The sequence below is a fragment of the Thunnus albacares genome, chromosome 14 (genome assembly GCF_914725855.1).
Source record: "Thunnus albacares chromosome 14, fThuAlb1.1, whole genome shotgun sequence".
Taxonomy (NCBI): domain Eukaryota; kingdom Metazoa; phylum Chordata; class Actinopteri; order Scombriformes; family Scombridae; genus Thunnus; species Thunnus albacares.
This window is the reverse complement of record NC_058119.1, coordinates 4104401-4126319: the sequence shown is the minus strand read 5'-3', so window position 1 is coordinate 4126319 and position 21919 is coordinate 4104401. Positions and strand designations below refer to the sequence as shown.

At 40.1% G+C, this 21919-nt stretch overlaps 1 long non-coding RNA gene across 1 annotated transcript; it reads left to right on the top strand.

Annotated features, from left to right (window-relative positions):
• Positions 1 to 765: 765 nt before the first annotated feature.
• Positions 766 to 20704, top strand: LOC122997020. Its single transcript, XR_006407132.1, has 3 exons — positions 766 to 795; positions 4175 to 4181; positions 20617 to 20704. It is a non-coding gene; the product is annotated as an uncharacterized LOC122997020 (long non-coding RNA).
• The last annotated feature ends 1215 nt before the right edge of the window (positions 20705 to 21919 follow it).

Here is a 21919-nt window from a genome sequence, read left to right as displayed (position 1 = left end):
CCTCTTAGTTTTCATTCCTCTATTTTTCTCCACTTCTCTTCTCTTTCTTGTTCTACCTGCATTTAGTAAATCAATGAACAATGAGAAGGATGCTGGGGGCTGAACTCCGAAAGAGATATTATAGCGTATATGTATGAACAAGTATAAACACACACACACACTCACAAGGGCAAACTGTCTATTCTTCTTTTCAGAGCGTGAACTTCTGCATGAGTGCCAGGTGGTGTTTATCTTCACTCCACTTTAACAGACCCTATAATCAAACAATAGCTCTGAGGTCACACACACACACACACACACACACACACACACACACACACGAGATAGGATACACATGATCACATTAATATGTAAAGATGCATGTGCACTTCCATCTATATTTACTTCAGGAGGTGGTTTATTTCCCCCATATAACCCCAGTACCTTCAGGCATTTAGATATTGTGTGTGTTATCAGTGATGCTAAGAAGAAAAAACAGCCCGTCCTCACAAGAAAAAGAACAGCATAGGTCTAAAACAACCTATACGTTTATGCCATCCAGCGGCCAGTAATTATGACTCAGGGAAGTGACGCAGTTCAGATGACGTCAATATAAGGTGACTTGATAAGATGATTTTGCCTTATTAGGAGGGTGCGGGTTGGGTGGATGGCTGGATAGTTAGATGGCAAAAAAGTGGACTTAGCTGCAGGAAACCGCTGTTTGCTTCCCGTTAGTGTCATGTTTCCAACCGTGAGTCAGGACATTATCTTAAAAAACGCAACGTCGTGGTGTTTACTGTTGCCATAATGACAAAGGTTGCGTAACTTTAAGGAAGTATAAACCAAGCGATCATTTTAACCCAGACCATGATCTTTGTCTAACCCTAAACCTAACCAGACCTTAATCACAGTGCTGTCACACCATAAAACATCATTATGTTTTAAAGGACCAGTGTGTAGAATTTAGTGCCATCTAGTGGTGAAGTTGCAGATTGCAACCAACTAAACACCCCCCCCTCCTCCACCTTCCCCTTCCAAGCGGCCGTGAAACTCGCGAAAAACACTTACGACCCTCTCTAGAGCCAGTGTTTGGTTTGTCCGTTCTAGGCTACTGTAGAAACCTGGCAGTGCAACATGGTGGCCCCCGTGGAAGAGGCCCGCTCCCTAGGTAGATATAAAGGGCTCATTCTAAGGTAACCAAAACATGATTCTTGTTGTCATGGGATTATACACTAATTAAAACATACTTATAAATATAATATTCTATTTCTGCCAAGTTTGTTCCATAGATGCAACTAAATTCTACACAGCTGACCTTTAACAGAGATTTGTAACAGTTTTAGAAAGCAGCATATTATGGTTCTATGGGTTGTTCTGGAATGCATTCCTATGGCCACTAAATGGCGTAAATGTAACTATAGGTCATTTTTTTGCCGGCTGAATTTTAGACCTATACTGTCATTTAATTATGAGGATGTGTTAAAAAAAAAGATGTATGCACACATGTATGAAAAACACATACACATGAATAAGTTTCACATCATGGGAGTACATTCACACACACTTTCATCCCTCTTGCAGATGGAGAGGCAGCACCATGAGGAGGTATCACCATGGAGATTTCTCTGTCTCAAATCATAAATACTATCATAACATCACACGGTATCAACACTGTGTACATAACATCATATTAAACTATCTGTGAGTTTTAGGATTTTTCTGATAACTTACTGATAACTTTTAGGGCAGTTCACAGTCTGCAGTGCACCTTCAGATCCTCATGCAAGGGGTCGGGTTGTTCTAGTACCTTGTTATGTGTGATTAGTAGGGCTGTAGTCAACCAAAGAAAACCTTGGTCGACTGAACTCGCACATAATCTTCAGCTAATCGATTAGCCGCATGGGGGGTGGGGGGGGTGGGGGCAGATGGACAGTGAACTCAGCAGCCACACATTCCTCTGTTCTCTATTTCTCTGTTTAGTGTCTTCAGGTTAGGCTAACCCATTGTTGCTAACTTTGGAGCTAATCACCTTCACTTTTCCAGCACTTGGGGAAACAACAGATGTGACTTTTTAGCATTTATTAACGGACACACTGTAGTCTGTACTGTACATTTACTGCCAGACTTGACAACTTACTGCTAACCTTTTCCTCTGCTCCACTCGCATCCACCGTCACTTTGCTACCGCTTGCTCGTTCCCACCCACTACGCAAACATACTATGCAATGCATATTCCTAAACACATATCGAGCATATCGACCAACTAATCGAACCAGTCGACCAGGAGACTACAGCCCTAGTGATTAGCAGGGGTGATCACTGATCAGACATCATCAGGCCTTTAAGCTTGAGCCCGCCTGAGCATCACGACCAAATCACTTTCCTCTTTCACATCATTTCCTAAAGCACACTTTTATCTCAAGGTTTCCTTCTAGTTTTAATGAATCTATTTTGAATTATTTAATTATTTTCCTGTTGCTATGATTTTATAATTCTGCAGTGATTTGTGTGTTTTACTTACTGTTACTCTATTCTACTATAAACTTTGATCCTTTTTAGTTTAAAAAAGTTTTATATAAAGTCATTCTTAACATCAGTAGTAGAAGAAGTCAAAGCCATCACAAGTTTGTAAACATTTAGTTTTAATTATCTTATTTTTTTCTTCTTCAAAAATGAATTGAATTTGCAGCCCTTAAACATTATTACTTGATCCAATGACTAACTTTTAAACGTTATTTTTAAGCACTGTCTGGTTTAAAGTCATCATGAAACAAATGTCAGCTTGCAAGAGTTTATCCAGTTTTGCATCCAGGAGTTGGAGGTCTGAGAAAAAGAAGAAAAATAAAGGTGAATATGACTAAACTCCTTGTGCACATTTAGACACTGTAGACAAGGACATTGCATCCAGATAGATTACATATACTGTATCTTATTGCAAAGTTTGTTGCTAATAAGGCAAGAAAATACTTTCATACGATGTATTCCCTGTATGGTGACTCTTTGACATACAATATTTCAAACATTTCCATATTGCAGCCAGACTAATTATGCCAACATATCAGCTGTTTTTGGAGTTGTTACTTTCTTTGGTTCTACGTAATAACAGCAAGTGATGAGCTGACACAAAAACACATATTTCAATGGGCTTGCAGCATGCTTAAGGTGTGTGTAATGATGCTTAAGTAGCATTAAATATTTATGTGTATGGAGGTAGTAAAATAATAATATTAGTCATAATAGTCTATGTTTTATAGAGCCATGCAAAAGGCTATGTGTGGGGCATTGTGCATGTTCGATACAGCATTAAAAGGAAACTGTGTCTGAGTGTGTGTGTGTGTGTGTGTGTGTGTGTGTGTTTGCAAGCATGCGAGAATATGTGTTTTAGAGCACACATCCGTTCCCACTGTTGGTAACGGTAAATCACTAAAAAGAAGAGATCATGACAGAATGACAGGTAAGATCATGAAGGTCCTACACAAACACACACGCGCACACACACACACACACACACACACACATACACAAAAGTTGACAAAACACAGGCCAGGGCAGAGAAAACCACTGGCAGAACAGCAACTTGCTTCTACCATTTCTGCACCTGCCCATGCTTCCTATTTGCCCGTTCACACACTTCCTGATTCGACCCACACACACACACACACATACACACACTGAAGGAAGTGAGAGCGACCACAGTGTCAACAGGCAACTGATAGAAAGAAGGCAGGAGAGAAAGAGAGGGAGGGATGAGAGATAAGGAGAGGGAAACACACCCTGTATAAATCACTCCATCTGACAGGATGGTAAGGTGGGGGCGGGTGAGAAAGAGAGAGAGAGAGAGAGAGAGAGAGAGAGAGAGAGAGAGAGAGAGCAGTAGATAAAATGATAGAGAGTATCTATTTCCAACATTATTCAGAGTTATGTAACATACTGTAGCTGGTAGAAGTCATTGTAAACAAATACAGCCACATACATTTATGCATTTATGCATCTATAACACAGACGAGCCTCAGTGGGCGTCCAAACTGAAAATGTATTCTCTGTCTTTGTTTAGCGGGCACACACACACACACTCAAATATATATTGTATACACACACACAAATATGCAGAAGAGAGGCACAGGTTCCAGATTTGAGATATTTCAGTTGAATGAAAATGTGTGTGAGTTGTAGGAAAACAAAGAAGAAAGAGGAGATAGTACGTGATGGATCAGAGATGGTGTGTGACGGAAAAAAAAGAACAGCAATAAAAGCATTATATTTTAGCTGCTGGTCATATTTCAAACTGTGCACCTCCCAAACAGCAATATGTTTCCTCTAAGGAAAGGATTCCCAAACTGTCAGTGCATCATGACAGGGAAAGCCCTGTGTTTAAAGGGGAAGAAAGTAGCGAATGTGACCGGCCATGATTGTCACAGCCTCGATAATGTATCTGATCTCACCTCCTATGCGAGTGTGCCACAGGTGCATCCTATGAGCCTGGCAACACATTTACCAAAAGTACATCTGGAATGCTCCTAACACAAAAACAGAACCCCTGGATTCAACCTAAGAGCAGGAAAAAGACCAAGAGGTTGAATGAGAAGAGTAGAGGAAAGAAAAAGCGAGGAGGGGTAGAAAAGACTTGATTGATTTCATTTAGCTAAAAAGAAATACTGAAAACTAAAAACGGCACAGAAAAGCAGGAGAAAGAACAAAAAAAAAAGAATTGTTGAGGGAAGAAAGAAAAAAGCAAGTGAGAGGCTTCAAAGAAAAAGAGAGATAGTAAGAGTGCCAAAGAAATAGGGGGAGAAAGAAAGAACATGAAAAAAAAAGAGTGAGGGGAGAGGAGGGAGAAGGATAGAGAAAGAGGCTGCCAGCTCTCTCTATGAAGCTTCTTAAAGACCTCAGACTCTCATGTATATTAATGGCGCTGCGATATGACAATGGTGACACAAAGCCTGTTTACAGGGAGCTGGCTGGCTGCAGCCAGGTTGAAGCTGTTTAGCATGCGACTCTGCTGGGATTTATCACACTGCACCCATGTCGGAGGCTGCTCAACTTAACACAGCAACACAGCTTTTTGTACAGTGCATTTACATTTTTTTTCCCCCCAGGCATTTAGTTGACGCACTTATGCAGAGCAACTTACAATGAGAGCAACATTAGAAAAAAACGCTCCTGGATCATCCTAAAATATCACAAGCAGCCAGGATAGAGGTCAAAGGTCAGAGTTGGATTGTCTTATAATATTTCTATGACCACAGAAGTATTACGTAAGACTGAGGGACTGAACAACTGAATGATTATAAATATGATAAGATTCCCTGAAATGAGCACAAACTGATATACAGACTATTTGTTATTTTCTGTAGAGTAAGAACAGAACCACCTGCTCAATCTGCTGCATACACCGATCTGGGGTTTGGTGGTTCTGTCCACATGTTGGAGTGTCCTTGGCCAAGACACTCAAATAATTGCATGGTAGCTTGCTGTCATTAGTGTGTGAGTGTGTGTGAATGGGGGAACGAGAGGCACTTTGTAATTAGCCCTGAACAAAAGTGCTATATAAGTACAGAACCAAGTTGACATTCCATTGTTTTTCAATGGGAAGCTCAAAGTAGGGTCTAAGATTCAATTCAAAGAGTCTCTATAGTGATTTAGAACTGCACTCCCATAAAGCTGCAGGACTCACAAAAGACAGACAGAAAAGATTAGTTGAAATCCAATCTGTAGAGGCTGGTGCGGGTCAAGCTCCAAAAACACAGGATCCTACACTTCCCATAATGCAACCACATAAATATTTTTATTAACACTAACACATTAACACGGGATGAAAACTTTTCCAGCTTCACTCATTTATAACACAGACTTTCTGTTCAATATGATTAGTTTCTCATACTTGACAAAGCTCTTCCAGATGACTTGATAGTGGTGATGACAGGTGACATTATACAACTGTTTTCACAGGGTGAGTAGTAAACTGATCTCAACTCTCACAGCCTCACAAGAATGTTGATATTGGACGATTTAAAAAAAAAAACTGGATATTGTTCAATTACAACATGTTTTTATGTCCGATGACAAATACATTTCTCACTTATTAGAGCATCTGCACGTGGCAACTGCAGTATAGCTACGGTTAGAGAAAAATCATGGTTACAGCTGATAAAAAGGCAAATGTTAACTGCAGGTCTGAGATGGGACACTAACTTCATTCCTCCATCCACCACTCTGACCTCTCCACTTCCACTATACAGTATAGAGGACACACTCCTATACTTCTTCACTGGCACTGAATGTAAATTGTGAGAAGCAGAATCATCAAATATAGATATATTTCTTATGGATACTGACTGATATTGTGTGAAACCGGTGGAGTGCACTTTGGATTTGCCCTTGTGGGAAGTCAGAACATGTTACCCCTTCACCTCACCATCATGGAATGAAGAAGCACATGACCAACCCCAGATAGAACTAAGTTGAGAGGCTTGGTGAAGTTGACAGATTACCTTCTCTTTTTTTAATCACCTGCTTCTTTCACTAAAAAAGTTCAACTTTAATTGGCGTTCTTGTTATTATTCTTTGAAGAAGGGCCAGCTAGTCCAAGATGTGTCTAAGAGTCTGTTGCCAGTCAGTCCTTGGTGAACTTCTACTTCATTAGTCTGAATTTCAGTGGAGAATTAAGTGTCCCTTTGTGGTTCAAATGCTGCCAAGAATATGTCTTTTAGAGTTTTTGGAATTTCCTGAAAGACAATAGTAACTTTTTAGAACACCTTTAGGCCACAGTATTGTTAGTGATCTTCAGAAGCACATCTCGATAACCCCTAACAGCAATCAGACAGAAACGCAGATATGCATTAACTAGTCTGTTTATCATTTTCAGAGAATGAGTGATTTTGGCAGAGAAAAACATTCATCCACAGCTAGTGTCTCTCTCTCATGAGGACTTTGAACCAAATCTATCATCTCTCCCACAATCCAAACAAGCTGAACATGGTCTGTTTTAATATTTCAGTCTGCTGTGATAAGTCTACATTTGATACCATCTGCCATCCTGAGAGATGATTTTCTGAAGAGAAAGGTACTTTTGACCACAGGACCACACAGCAATTAAGGTACAATACATTCTATCCTACTATGTATTCCAGATAATTCCACTCATTTCCAAACTTGTCACTCTTTTCCCTAATTTCATAAAACAGTGAAACTGCATTTGAATCTTGGCGTAGGAAGTGTAAATTTGTCTTTAGAATTGTCTCAAAGAATCTCCAGAATTTTCTCACATGACATGATGTGAGTGTCAGATGGTGCTTTCCATGTCTTTCTAACTTCCTTAAAGCCTTAATCAGATGCATGTTGGAGAGAGAAAGCGAGACTGCCAAAACGTTATGAAAGACACACACTCTCTATATACACTGTTCAATTTTGGGCTGTCCCAGACAAAAGCTGACAGAGAGAATCATGCTGAAATCTAATTGTTAATTCAAAACGTTGTTCCTAGATTAAAACGAGACACATGTCCACTGATGACAACTGTAATGCTTTGGTAAGAACTAAAGCAGGTGTCTGCTTACATTAGGGATGCACGATATTGGATTTTTTGCCGATATCCGATATGCCGATATTTCCAACTCACTGTGGCCGATTGCTGATACCGATATGTGCACATTTTTTTCCAGTTGGCTGAGGAGACTATTATGCATGCAAGCATAGATTGTACTAAGTATAATCAAGAAAGACAATATATGAAGGAAGAACTTAGGAAGCCTTAAAACTTGAATGAAATTGCCAAGTTGGTGGAGCAGTAGAGTTTTCTTTGAGTTTATTAGACAGACAGGATTAATGTGTTGGATTTCATCTCTGGTTCACACTCCGGAGCAGAAGGTGGCGGTAATGCACCTAATACGCTGGTTGCCAACTGCCGTCATAAACCAAAAAGTTTTTTTTCCAAACAGAGTGGTACATCCTGTCAGTCGAGGTGTTTCCTATCTGTGCAGCCAAACTTAGCAGCTCCTCGACAGACTGTTTCTCCCTGACGGTCCCGGGGTTTCCTCTGCAGACTCCACTTCACTCAAGCTGCCCGTCAGACCCGGCGCTTCTTCCCACTTTAACCTGAATAACAAACCGGGGCTCGGTGCTCTAGTTGGATCCACATGGAGAGCCGAGGCTAACGTTAGTAGTTAGTAGTATTTTATTCAGAAAGAAAAATATTTCTTTTAGTCAGCTTCCAATTAAGAGCATGTCTTTTTCACAGCAGACATTCTGACTTGTCATAGTAGGAAAGCAGGTGTCCCAGTAAGCCATGACAGTGTGACAGTGAGCCAGCATGCACAATACCAGGACCCTGAAACTGAAGCAGCTAAATGGAATTCAGTTATCATTCATTTCTTTATTTACACCTGTGAACCTGAAAAATGTCTTTTGTCAAAGAGGCCTGTTGAATGTATTTTTGTTTGGAATGGTGTTAAATTCATAGTGTTGCTATAAGTTTTTGTTGCATCTTAACTGCCCAATAATTTATCCAATTAATCCAAAAAAGAGATAGTACCATACACTGTAGACTGCTGACCATGAACCTCAGTCTGACTGGGGTTCTTTGTTTCGTCTCTCTTTCCCTAATTTCCAGCCATTTCTCTGCTGGCAATGACTACGTGTTAGAAACTGTATTAAAATATGAAAAGCTTATGTGTGCACATGCAACAGGTTACTTAAGCAGTTATTGCTTTTTATCAACTTGCACACGTAGACAACAGCTGCAATTCTAGCATCACTGCTCACATTCTTGTTTGCGTGCTTTGTGTATACATAGAGGATTAAAAACTGTATCAGATTGGGACCTAATCATTCCCTGTCGACAACAAAATATCTTCCTTGAAACTCCTCTTTTGCGCAACGTAAACAGTAACCATGGCAACTCTGGAGGAGATTACAATATTCTTGATGTTGAGATTGTGGCAGAAAACTCAGCAGCGGCAACATCTAACATTGGCATAAAGACATCCTATAGATGAGGGTTGTTGCAGATGAGCTCTATGAGTTTCTCTTCAAAACTTTCCACTGTTGCTGTTGGGACCAGACGCTGCTGCTGACTTTATTTTGAAAATCTGTCCCACCAGTCATGTTGTTGAATTGCATCTCGCAGACACGTAGGGTTAATTTCTTAGGACATGCACAAGCAATGTTCCAAGGAATGCAGGACACATAAAGTAGCCATGATGTGCATGCAAACACATAGTTAAAAGCGAGTATATCAGTGGATTTACTCCCACTGCTCTTCCCAACAGTCCTACATTTGTAGGCCATTCTGCACTGTTTAAGCTCCTGGACTGACAGTGACTTCAACTCATCCCTGACAGTCTGACATGCCTATAAACTGATATATTGTAGGCCTATGCATCACATTGCTGCAACAGGTAACACATTAATCTGAGATCAACCTGCTACTGTCAAACCAATCTCACAGCCTTCTTCAGCTTGACTTTTTTTTGATATTGTATTAAAATTGTGACTAAGATCAAATAAGGCCCATCTCGCACAATATGGCAATGCAATAAGCCTTACTGCACAGTGTGTATGTGCCTTTACCTTCTAAATAAATACACAAGCATGCTTCTACACACACGAACATCTCAGATAATTTGAGGCAGACCTGCAGTCTGCAGTCTGCCTCCAGCTCCTCCTCCACCTGCCTGGTGAGAACGAAAGCGAGCCGACTCTCTCACTCTCACGTTCTCACCCTCCCTCATCGGTGGTGATGCCCCAGTAGGAAGGGAGGGAGGTGGGGGGGCGGTGGGGGGATGGGGAGGTCTAGGCCAGACAGATTCAAGTCTTTATTGAAAGATCATATGGGATGACTGAGGAATCCCATTACTTGTTGATTAAGTATTGATCCCGAGCCGTCCAAGTATTAACAAGTAAGCTAATATGGGCTGACCCATGGGACCAGTGGCTTGGGGTGTATATGTGTGTGTGTTTGTGTGCATGTGTATGACTGAATGAGAAACAGAGAAAGATGGAGAGAGAGACAGAAAGAAGGGAGTGTGCCTGAAAGTGTGACAGGTTGAGAGAGCGGGAGAGAAAGAAATTATCACAATAAAGGCAGACGGAGAGAGACGGCGATTAAAGTTCGAGATGACAGCGAGCCAAAGTGTTGAAAGAGTTGACTGCGACGGAAAAGTGGAGCGAACTTAAGTGTTAACAGGTAAAAGGAAGAAAGAAAGAGGAGGGGAGAGAGGTATTTAAGCAGGGAGATTGGGGGGGGGGGTTTGTATGGGGAGGTTAGGTTCTCAAGGCTTTGGTTGAAATGTCGAGCACTTACTACCGAGTGGAGATCAATTCCTTCATTACTCTCTGCTCCAACCATTACTATCATCGCACAGCATTTCTGCAGGGAATTGATGCCCCCCCCACCCCCAACAATTGCATACATACATCCACACATACACAACCTCATAGCCAAGTGAAATCTATTTACGGAGAACATTTAACTCAATACATTTGCTACCAAGTACAAAGATATGGAATACATTTTGAAAATAAGAGTAAATCATTTGATTATTTTGAGTTTTAAGCAATGTAAGAGCTACTAACATTTTGTTGAAGACTAAGACCATCAATGAATCCCATTAAAAGACTGAAACCAACAATGTTAGTCTGTCTCTCTGTTTTCTGACTTTGCGACCTTGTCAGTGGCAAACCCTTATGTTCTTATTGAAGATCTAAACCTTTATAGCAGTATTATACATTTAAAAGGCCTTGGGGGCAGTAGAACAAGCCATAAACACAACATTGAAATGTTTTCATCCCATAAATTTGTTGTAGCAAACATGCATTCATTTCACCTTAAGAATGTAAGTCAAATAGTCACACTCCTTTCAGCTCTCCACCAACTCCTGATGGAAATAAGGAGCTCTTTACCTGCTAAGTGCTTCACTATGCTCACTAGCTAGCTGTTAACTTTGTGCGTGTACCGTTTGGTGCTGAGCAGGTAGTATACAGAGGGTTTGTCAGGGCTTCCTTGTTGAAAACAGTTACCTGCTGCGACTGGAAAAGTGGTGAGAGTGAATCATAACAGTACATTTGTGGACCCTAAAACCAAAACAATGAGCTGAAAGATGCTATAATGCTGCATAACTCTGAGCTTCTGAGTTGGGTGGTTATTCTCTGTGGGTTTGTCACTATGAGCGAGACTTTTTGCATTACACATTGTCATTTGGCCCATTGTTAATATACAAATATTGATTAAATATTAACATGTGGTTCCTCAAGCTCGAAATTGGTGAACTGGTGATAGTCCAGCAGTAGGATGGTGTGTGTGTGGGACTGAGTCAAATAGAACTACATTGTGTTCATGGTAATGAAGGAACATGTCAGCCAGTGCAACAGTGTGTCTCACTGATGTGGAACAATGAACCTCTGCGGCACAGAGGACTAAGATATATCAGGCTTTGGATAAACACACAATACTTGTTAGTAGTTCATTCATTGTTGGTTTTAGTCTTTTCATGTGATTTAAAGATAATAAGAAAAATATAGAACATCACCGGCTTTATTCTATTAAATGAAGCCATGTAAGCCTTGAAAAAGTAGAAGAATAGTCCTAAGAAAATGCAGACCAACATACTGCATACATATATTATGTATATACATACACCAGTGGCGGCTGGTGACTCAAAAAATTGGGGATGACAGGAGGAAAACCAACATGTAATCTTACAACAAACCGCATCATACTACATCATAGTCCCACACCCATGAAATCGGAGGGGTGGGGGGCAATTTTATATGCCAATAAAACAATTTGCTTTCAAAAACAAAAACCCCTGAGTGGTGAAAAGGCTGCTTCTTTAAATACATTTAGCATATACATATTGTTTCTAAACCAAGAAGTGCTCATTTTAGCTGTGGAGTGGATCAAATGTGTCATTTTACCAACAAAGTGAAATTCAGATTTAGCCTATAGTATTGTTCTATTGTGACAACAGATTTATGTTCTCATCAAAAACAAACATATCACGTGATTTGCATGTGTTTCCTATGTATTTTCTTAGTGTACAGAAATATATAAAGCACCACAAAGCTTATAATGTGATACAGCAACAGATCAGTGCTGAACACCAGAAAGACTGAACACTAAAAACATCCACAGATCTAAAAATGTAGGTTCACATCAGAAAGTATTAATGCATGTATCAAATACATGACTTACACACTCTTATCTTTATGTACAATATACAAAATAGGCTATAGTCTACAAAGCTGACATGTTAACACTTGTTATTCTTGATACTTTAAGCTAATTACTCAATATACGACTCAGCTTAAAAGCCAACTGAAGAAATTGTCACAAGCAAATAACCAGACCTCCTGCACACTCATTCACTAATCACACAACATCAACAGGTGACTGAACAACCACTCAATTAAAAACTGGATCAATTCCAAATGAATGAGTGAGTCCAGACAGCTCACTGTAACTTCAACAAGCAAACTAAGTTACCTACTGCATATTATATGATTTCTGCTGCATTCTTGTTAAGGTGATAAATTCAAAAAAAGCCACACAGAGAGACATTTAACCATCAGAGATTAAATTAGCGACCAAAGAGACAGAGAGAGAGAAGTTGTATCTGACTCACGTTATCTGATGTCTTCTTTCTTTCATGGAGATGAAGTATCCACGTCATAATGTCCATTTGTAGCTGTTGGTCATCTTGTTTGTTAGTTAACAGAACATTGTTGCTGCTGGTTTACCAGTCTGATATCATTAGCAACAATGACAAACAAGCTAACGCTCATGGTTGTTTCATTTAAATTATGTTGTTAACTTTCTATTGTTGTTGAGAGGCGTTCACTTCAGACCAGTAATGTGTCGGGCCGCAGCACGTCACCGTAGTCCCGCTCCGCTCCCCGGCGGCGTCCTGTTGCTGCTGCGCCGCCCGGTCCAAATCCATTGTCCCGTTAGCTTAACAGCAGTCCTCAACAGTCCTTCGGGGCTGCTACAACAAGCCCACTGTTGCGTTGGCTAACGGAGTTGGCTAGTCACGTCACCCATTGGTTTGCGAACTGCCGTTTGGGGGCCTCGAGTGTAGCGATTTGATCATCGCCATCTTGGATTTGGTTGTCGCCATGTTTGATTTTTGGAGCCAGAAGTGGCCATATTTGGACGAGAGGGTGGAGCTGACCATAGCGCTAGCTACTAGCTTGGTTAGCACGATGCATTCACAATCTGTGGTTAACAGCATAGACTGTATATACATATGGACGACGCGTCGCCACTTCCTACCGCTACGCAAAAGTGAAGCTGCCATCTTGCTTGTGTGACGCCATTTAGAGCCAGAGTGTGCGCAGTAGAGTCGGGCAGTGGCATGACGGTCCGCGGAACACGCCCCCTCAGCCGTCCCACTGCCTGACGGAGGTTTAAGAGCGGCTGTCACCGCTGTCAATCATGACATCAGACCCCCCATCCCCCCCCCCTATATCATCAAATAAGTAATTAAAAACAAACTTACGAGAAAAATGAGCACTTGAATAAACATCAGCATGATAGGAACTACCTGAAATGACAGAAACCATATTTGAGAAAAATGTATTTGACTTGTACTTTGATTTTTTAGTTTGGCTCATGTCCCATCCACTAACATGGAGGGGGCGGGACTTATGACCTATACTGCAGCCAGCCACCAGGGGGCGATAGAGACGTTTTGGCTTCACTTTTGGGGAGCTGTTAATGTTACAATTAACTTTAGTGAACTGAAAATAGCAGCAGCTATGCCCATATGCAATGGTTACATTACGTAAGCAACGTTGTTGCCGTGGTAGCCACTTGTCAATCACCACATAGCCACGCCCTAAAGCATATGCTGCTTTATTGTCTATTTTACTCTAAATGGGGCCATAATTTACAAAATGAACATCATGCTGTATTCAAGGCATTTTGATCAGAATTTCAATAATGGATTTTTTTCCGATTAACAAAGAAAAATTATTTTGTAAATGATACTGAGATTTGGTAATGGTTTATTTCAACCAATTACTCTTTTTTATATTTTGATCATCTCCCTCTTGCCTCTCCAAAATAGAGGAGGGGCAACCTCCTCTGCCTCTATGGACGAGCCTCCTCTGATATACACAGAAGTATTGTTTATACAACCACGTAATTTTTCTCTGAAATGCAACACCATGCAATTTCCATTCTGTAATTATTCCTAAAAGAGCTTGGGAAGTGTAAACTTAAGAAAACCTGTTTGTGTTCACACCAGAGAACAAATATGTAAATATAAATTTTCATTATTTACATACAAGAGGATGATTATGTAAGATTGTGGGAAGTGATTTTATAGCCGGTCAGCGATGGAGTGATTTAATTTGTAGGAAATTAACTTTCTTAAAGAGATCAAGTTTGATGATGTCCAGGTGTGGAGCACTGACCTGAACTGAGCTATTGAAGACCAGGGCTCTGTTGTTGGATTGGAAAATTGGATTGGAGTGAACATGCTATTGAGCTTAAAATCCCAAAAAAGTTCATCCCCCCCTTCCTCATTCAGACCTCAGGACCACACACTGTGAGTCCCCTCTACACCTCCATCCTTCATCTCCCCTGGTGGTTCTCCCTTTTGAACTCCAGGCTGAGGAACCAAAGCCTGTGAACTTGAATAAAGATCAAGGCTGAGCCCTGACACAGAAGAGGCTGCAGGTTAGTAGAGCCGAGCCAATGTAGCAGTGAGGTTGCAAGTTCGAGTCTTGGAAGCTAAAGGCCAAAGTGAGGGGAACATTTTGTTTTTCACTCTAACAGTAACAAATGCATCAGTAGTCAAGACCTTTTGTGCACAGCATCAGCAAAGAAAAAGCAAAGTTTTTTTTTTTAAAAATTGGATTTTTTAAGATGTACAAATTCTGCCCTTGACCTTTTATTTTACTGGCTAACTATTTCTTTGTCTGCAGCAAAATCTTCACAAGGGATTTGTATTGAAGTACAATGAAACCACAACTAAACACCCCTGACTGTCTCGATAATGTTGTATTCACACTGGTGTTAGCACTCATTTTATTCAATGAGAACACTGTCTTCCCCAAATGGTGTGTTGCCACAGGAGGACCTTTGAGAGGGTAAAAACAACATGGTCATCCAGCAAAAGTTAATTCTGGTTCAAAACCAAAGTCCAAAGTCATCTGTCATCTGGTTTGTATTTCTTTTTCTCAACAGTACCTGTAGCAACATGTACCAATACAGCCTCTTGTGTTATGTTATGTTTGATGCTGTGCAATTTTTAGCCAGAAAACTGACTCAGTGTGGCCAGTGGTTTACCCCTGGTCACATTTGTCTCTAGCAAGAGCGGATGTCATTAGGTTGTTTAAGAAGAATGTGCTAGCAAAAAATCTTTTTCTATGCTCAAAATATCTCATTGCACTCTCAGGATTGAGACACAAATGTAATGTTATAAACCTTAACAACACCCCCTGTGGACCTGCGTGTCAAGCACACTGATTGGCTGTGTGTCAAGCACACTGATTGGCTGTGTGTCAAGCACACTGATTGCCTCCAGTGACATCACTGAAGGCAATTTATTAGATTTCACACAGCTCCCTCTGGAGTCACAAAAGGCTTTATACAACTTTTTCACATATGTAGTTTATGTGTGTGTCCCTTTAGCATAGAAACACAAGACTCTCCTCAATAATGTAATAATCTTAGGTTCATGCTATGGCCAGAAGTTTTTAACTTTTAGGTTCCTTAGAAATGCATTTTTTTGTTTTGCATGGTGGATGACTCTGAATACAACAACATGCATGCAAAATTGACACAGAATCTAAAGTGAACTGATTGACGCTGCAGGTGAGTTTTCAGTTTTCTCAACAGCATAGTCATTAGCAGTGTACTGGATTTTAAGCTCTAAGTTCAAGCTTTAAGTGCTTATGTACACAGGCTTAAATCTTTGACTGTTTGTCAAAGAACCAGATATTTTCTAACAGTTATCCATCTTTTATACTGACGATTCAGGACAGTTTCATGCCTATCTAAGCTGCAGAAGTGCTCCAACTGTAAGTCACTTACAATAGTCTGTGGAGAAAATGTTGGGACTTAGGGCACCAGAATCAGCTCCTCCCATCGCAACTCTATTGGGGGACAGATTTGAAACAGACAAAAATACACATAAATATTATACAGAAATTCTGGAAGAGTATTAAAAATAACACATTAACCACGTGAATGTTAGAATAATGTTCCAGCCTTGAGCATGAAATACCTAAATGATGATGTTCTTTTAGCTAACAGCATCAACAAGTATTTTGTTCTGTGGTTGGTGCAGATATTTTCTTCCTACTAAAACCTTTAGTGCTTTGCTGAAACTTGGCATCTGACACTTGGCATTGACAGAGTTCATATTTGTAGGATGGAACTCCATGACAGAACTCTGTTAGTTGTATATTTGTTAAAATCTTTTAAAAAAAAAAGTTTAACAGTTAAATGTAATGCTAAGCAGGTAAAGTGACAAGAGAAAGTTTTGTTTTGTGTTATCCTAAAAAAGCTGCCAGGCTGCATGAAAGGCTACAGTCTTGCCACTTTGGAGAGACAGGCATTTAACCACCTGGCACCTCATATCACACAGGCACCTGTGATGTCTCCTGAAGAAGGCTCCACACTACATTCTGAAGCTGTCAAAGACAATCATTCTTCTCCTCATGATTTTATAAGAACCTGCTCAGCAGTTCACTTCACTGACGATTCGGTGAACCTGAGCCAACCAAATATTTGACAATTAAAAAGGTGTTTTTGTTAAATAATCTACATATAATCTATGCAGTCATTTACATATCTAAAGTAAACTCGAATAAACTTTACTGCATTGTGATTGCATTATTTTCACAGCTTTCATATCACCTGCTCTTCTCTCTTTTTTTATCTTCTGTCCTCCAGCCACTGTAAATAATTCATTTTTCATTAAAAACTCATTACCACTAAAATCCCTGCGTTTATATTATCACAGAGTATGAGAAAAAGAGAAAGAGGGAAGGAGTGTGCGTGTGTGTGCGTGTGAGAGAGAGAGAAAGAGAGAGAGAGAGAGAGAGACAGAAAGGAGTTGAAATATGAGGCAAAGCCATAAATAGATTGTGTGCTCTAATGTGATTGTCATCCAGCGGTTGCTCTTTGTCTGCAGAGAATGCAGAGTGATGAGTCCAATGAGAGAGAGATCAATGAAAGACAGAGAGAGGAGAGAGGGAGGGTGGTGAAAGATGAGTGAAGACAGAGGGAGTGATGACCAGCTTTTCTGGATGTGTGGATAACAGTGTGTGTGTGTGTGTGTGTGTGTGTGTGCTGCATGCTGAGAGAGTGAGAGCTTATGCATTACACTGTTTTCATATGCAGATCAGTTGGTGTTATTATTCACTGTTCACAAGCTTTGGTGCATGTTTATTTATGTGAATATACAGTACTGTATTAAGGCTTTCGTGTCAAATAACAACCTTTCTAGCAGCCGTGGTGGAGGCTTCTGAGCAGGCAGGTTGTGTTTATGCAGGCTGTTTTTGCAGAGCTGATTGAACATTTAATGGTTAATGTCCAAACTTCTTTCATTTAATTTAGGTTATGAACATTTTTCCTCATTATATCTGATTAATTTTGTGTTGGGATAGTTATCATCTGCTCCAACCCCTCCTCCCAAGAAAAACTACAGTATAGGTCGTAAATTCAGTTGCCAAAAATGACCTATAGTTAGGTTTGAGTGACAGATGCCAGCTAGCAACTGTAGTAATTATGACCCGGATAAGTGACGCAGTTCAGATGATGTCTATATAAGGTGACAAATTTCCAAATTGAGAGGTGGTGGTTTGGGTGGATGGCTAAATAGATAGATGGAAAAAAGTGGACTTGGGTGCAAGAGACCACTGTTCACTTCCTGTTTCCAACCGCAAGTGGCACATTTCTACAGAGCCTCCCTGGGGTCAGCTGAAAAAAAAAGAGCCATGTGTAAATCTGTATTGTACCCTGTCTGTACAAGGACCCTCATGCATGGAGCATTTCAACAGCTACCGCATGCACCAACTAAGTCCAATTTATCTAGATTTAAGGGTAGATTTAATGCTATATTATGTTGTGCATTGGACGTTTCACAACTCACTTAAATGTGATTTTCACTCCAAAACCAACCTTTCAGTTTGAGGCTAGCGTGGAAGCTGTTAACGTTAGCTTCCCAGGCGTACTTGTTAGCCAAACTTTGTGTCACTAGACTAGAATCTTCCATTAACTGCTTTTCCAGTTGTGAAGTGTCAAACAGGGTGAAGACAATGTTGACTTTCCAATTTCTGACTTACTTACTTATTGTCTGGTAGGTGACCAGATTCCCAATCTGGGACACTAGGTGCCATGTGTATTGCATGCACATGCACTCTCACAACTATGCACACACATAGAGTTTTGTGATGCAACAGTCAGCTCATATGGATCATTTGTAGATTTTACATCTTAGGCCTTAACATATGACTATAGTACAATCTGTCTAAAGGTCAGTCATGCTCTCAATAGACTAATGTTATCAGAGTCACTGTGTTAACATTCACATCAATCAGTGTTGTACATTCACCAGATTAGTACAGCTTCCTAAAAAATATTAAGTTCCTGACACTTACTTGCAATTTGACACTTGCTGTTGATAACCAGTGATATAACTAAACAATAATTAGTCCATCAACAGGCCCACAGCCTGCAGCAAGGGGCAGAGCTTCATCACAGTGAGTGATGAAGACCACAACAGCAACAAGGGACGCATGAAGAGAGTGAAGCTCGATGTGGGATTGAAGCACAAGCTGCAGACATCCACCAACGTTCTTTAGATGAATGGAATATATCCTCTCAGTCTGTCCAGCCAGGAGAGACAGCGTGATGGCACCTGTGTTGGTGTGTTGATGGGAGCATCAGTTTGTTCAGTTGTTTCAGAGAGAAGCATCCAGGGGTTGGGGTGTGGATGTGAAGGATCTTTGGTAATCCTTCACATGCTCCTTTTGTAAAATAAAGTTTTATTCTATACAATCCTAATGCCGTGCTTTTTCCTTCAGTTGAATGTGACATATAGAACTTATGAGTACAGTTTAGGGTAAACATGGTTGCAGAGAACTGAAACACAAAGTATTTGCAACAGTTTACTGAAGATTAACTGTTTCTGTTACCAAGTGTCCACATCAACCAAAAATGTAATAATAGTCCATGATGACAAGTCTATTGGCCTTGTATCAGGGCGTTTTCACACCTGCCTTGTTTAGTTGTTGGTTCGTTTGGGCAGGTGCGAACACCACAATCGTACTCAGGTGTGGACCAAAACAACCGGACTAGGACCTTGTTAAAGAGGTGGTCTTGGTCCGGTTACAAACAAACTCTGGTATGGTTCGTTTGTGATATGACCGTGATCTGACCTAGATCTGAACCAATTGCAGGAAGCATTACACATTTTTTGGCTTAAACCAGCTCCCGTAGCCAGCTGTACTGTGCATTATGCTCCCTTCTCCTCTTCAGCTGACTGAAGGCAGCACATCTTCTTTGTGTAACATGAAGCAACACATTGTTCTCTAAATGTTGCCTTGAAGTTTGTTTAAATGTACCACTCTGCTGCTTTTAGCTTGGTATATGACCCAAACGACTGGGCCGGATTATCCATATATCACATGGGGTGAGTGCCCAGGGGCAAAAAAAATGAAAAATGTAAATAGTTTTCATGGTCAGAAACAGCAGATACACCATTTATAAAGCACTCGATTTAGTTTTTATTCATCATTATTTATATTAATAAAAATATGAATAATAAGAATAAGAAAATAGTTGAAAAGTAGCTGCTGCTGTGCGTCTTTCAGCACCACAGAGGCATGGAGAGCAGAGAGGAGAGAGAGACACTGTTTGTTTCAGTTATAACAGTACACTTTATTGCTGATAGAAAATATGTTCAAAGAAAATTTTACTAATCCACCCTCCCGTGTGGAACAAGTACTCCTTCATATTCCTGAGTGCTACGGTTCATATATTAGTGTTATTTTCTGTTTTACAAAGACAAGAAGGAAAATCAATTCCTTTATAAATTCTGTAGTCTATCTGCTGTTTCTGAAAAATAATCTCTCCTTTCTCCACCCACCAACCCCACGAGGTTTCTGACCAATGAACAGAGTGACAGCTCCCACGTGGCTTTTGTTGATACATTTTGGTTTGCTTGAAATTTTGCCATGTGAAACCAAACTGAACCAAAGGGAAAATACAACAAAGTAGCAACTCTTCCACTGAAGAAAACAAATTATAGGTGTGAAAATGCCCTTACATTGGCTTTAATGTTGTTACTGTACATTACATTTAAACAATTAGATGTGTAATATGGTGCTAACTTTTTACATTAATACTGAGAAAAAGAATCAATCATCAAAAGGAATCATTGCCAGGTCTGCTCAGGTAACAAGTACATTAATAAAATCTAGATAAATTGGAATGATACGGTCGCCATCAAAATGCTCCATGAATGAAGGTCCTTGTTCTCTGAGGAAAAAAGTCATTGGAGTGCATGGATTGGCTCTTTTTTTTTTCTCAGCTGAACCCAGGGGGGCTCTGTGCGTCTTCTACCGCGATCCAGGACAGTTACTCGTGTTAATCGTTTCCATGACAATGCATGCATGATGACGTAGTAACTTTAACCAACACCACGTTTCAAGTGATCATTTTAACCCAGACCATGATCTTTCTCTTACCCTAACCAAGTGGTTTTTGTGCCTAAACCTAGATTAGCAACGTATTAGAAAACGCTTCTGTGGGTGGTTCTGGAGCGTGTGGTACAATCGATGCTCACTACCTCATGTATCAGAATGAATAGTGGTTTGTAGTTGCATCTTAAAAATAACATCAGAGGAGGAACTAGAGAGAGATGCATCTCCTTGGAAATAAATAGAAAACTGGCGGTGTAGTTTGCTGTTTGATTGACGGCTGTCAACGCACACCTTGCATCATTTCCTGTTAATACAATATGGTGCTGACAGTTTCAAGGTATTTGGTATATATTTCCATTTTATTCTACTTTATATTTCTGCTGAAATTCATTTCAAATAGTCAAATAATGTACTTTTTACTCCACCACATTTAATTGACATTTACAGTTACTATTTATTTTGTAGATTCAAATTTTACGCACAAAACATGTGATCAGCTTATAAAATATAATAATCATTATAAATGAACCTACCCAACATTATATAAAGAAGCTCAAATGGGCTATCTCAACCAGCTACAACATTAAGAGGCTGCTCACACATGAATACATCAATAATCCAATAATATAACATTAACACTCTGCAAGTGGGCATTTTTCATAATGAGTGCAGTACTTTTATATGAATAATAAGTACAGCTTTTGAATGGTTTTGAAAAGTTTTTTGTGCAATGGAGTGTTTTTACCATGTGATATTTTTACATGTATGTTAGTAAAAGATCAAAATACTTTTTCCACCACTGAATGGTTCGATTAGGATGAAAATGAAAACTCATGTTACGGCCTTTATAGTTAACAGATCTCAACCTGTGTGAACACGTTTTGAAGATGTACAGAACACACATTAAAAGCACAATGTGAGCGGCACGTGAGAGTGATTAAAGGGTTCAGTCTGTTCAGTCCAAACCAACTCCAACCAGTGGCGCATAAATACTAATTTGGGCCCTGGGGCCACAAACCTTTTGGATTGTGTCTTTAACATCCACGGCCTGAAGAATGTCATGCATTCACACAGTCCACTCTTAACAAAGGAACTTTTAGAGGAAAATCACTCTCTGTCTGCGTTGGTGACTGGAATAGTAAGGAAAGGGTGTAGAGTTATAATACATCCATGATTAGGGACATAGGTGTATTGAAATATGATCTGCAGTTTTTTTCGCCTCAAGAGTTTGAGCAGTTCAACTGCTGATGTGTTCACCTCATTGTGCACCAACTCCTGAAATTGA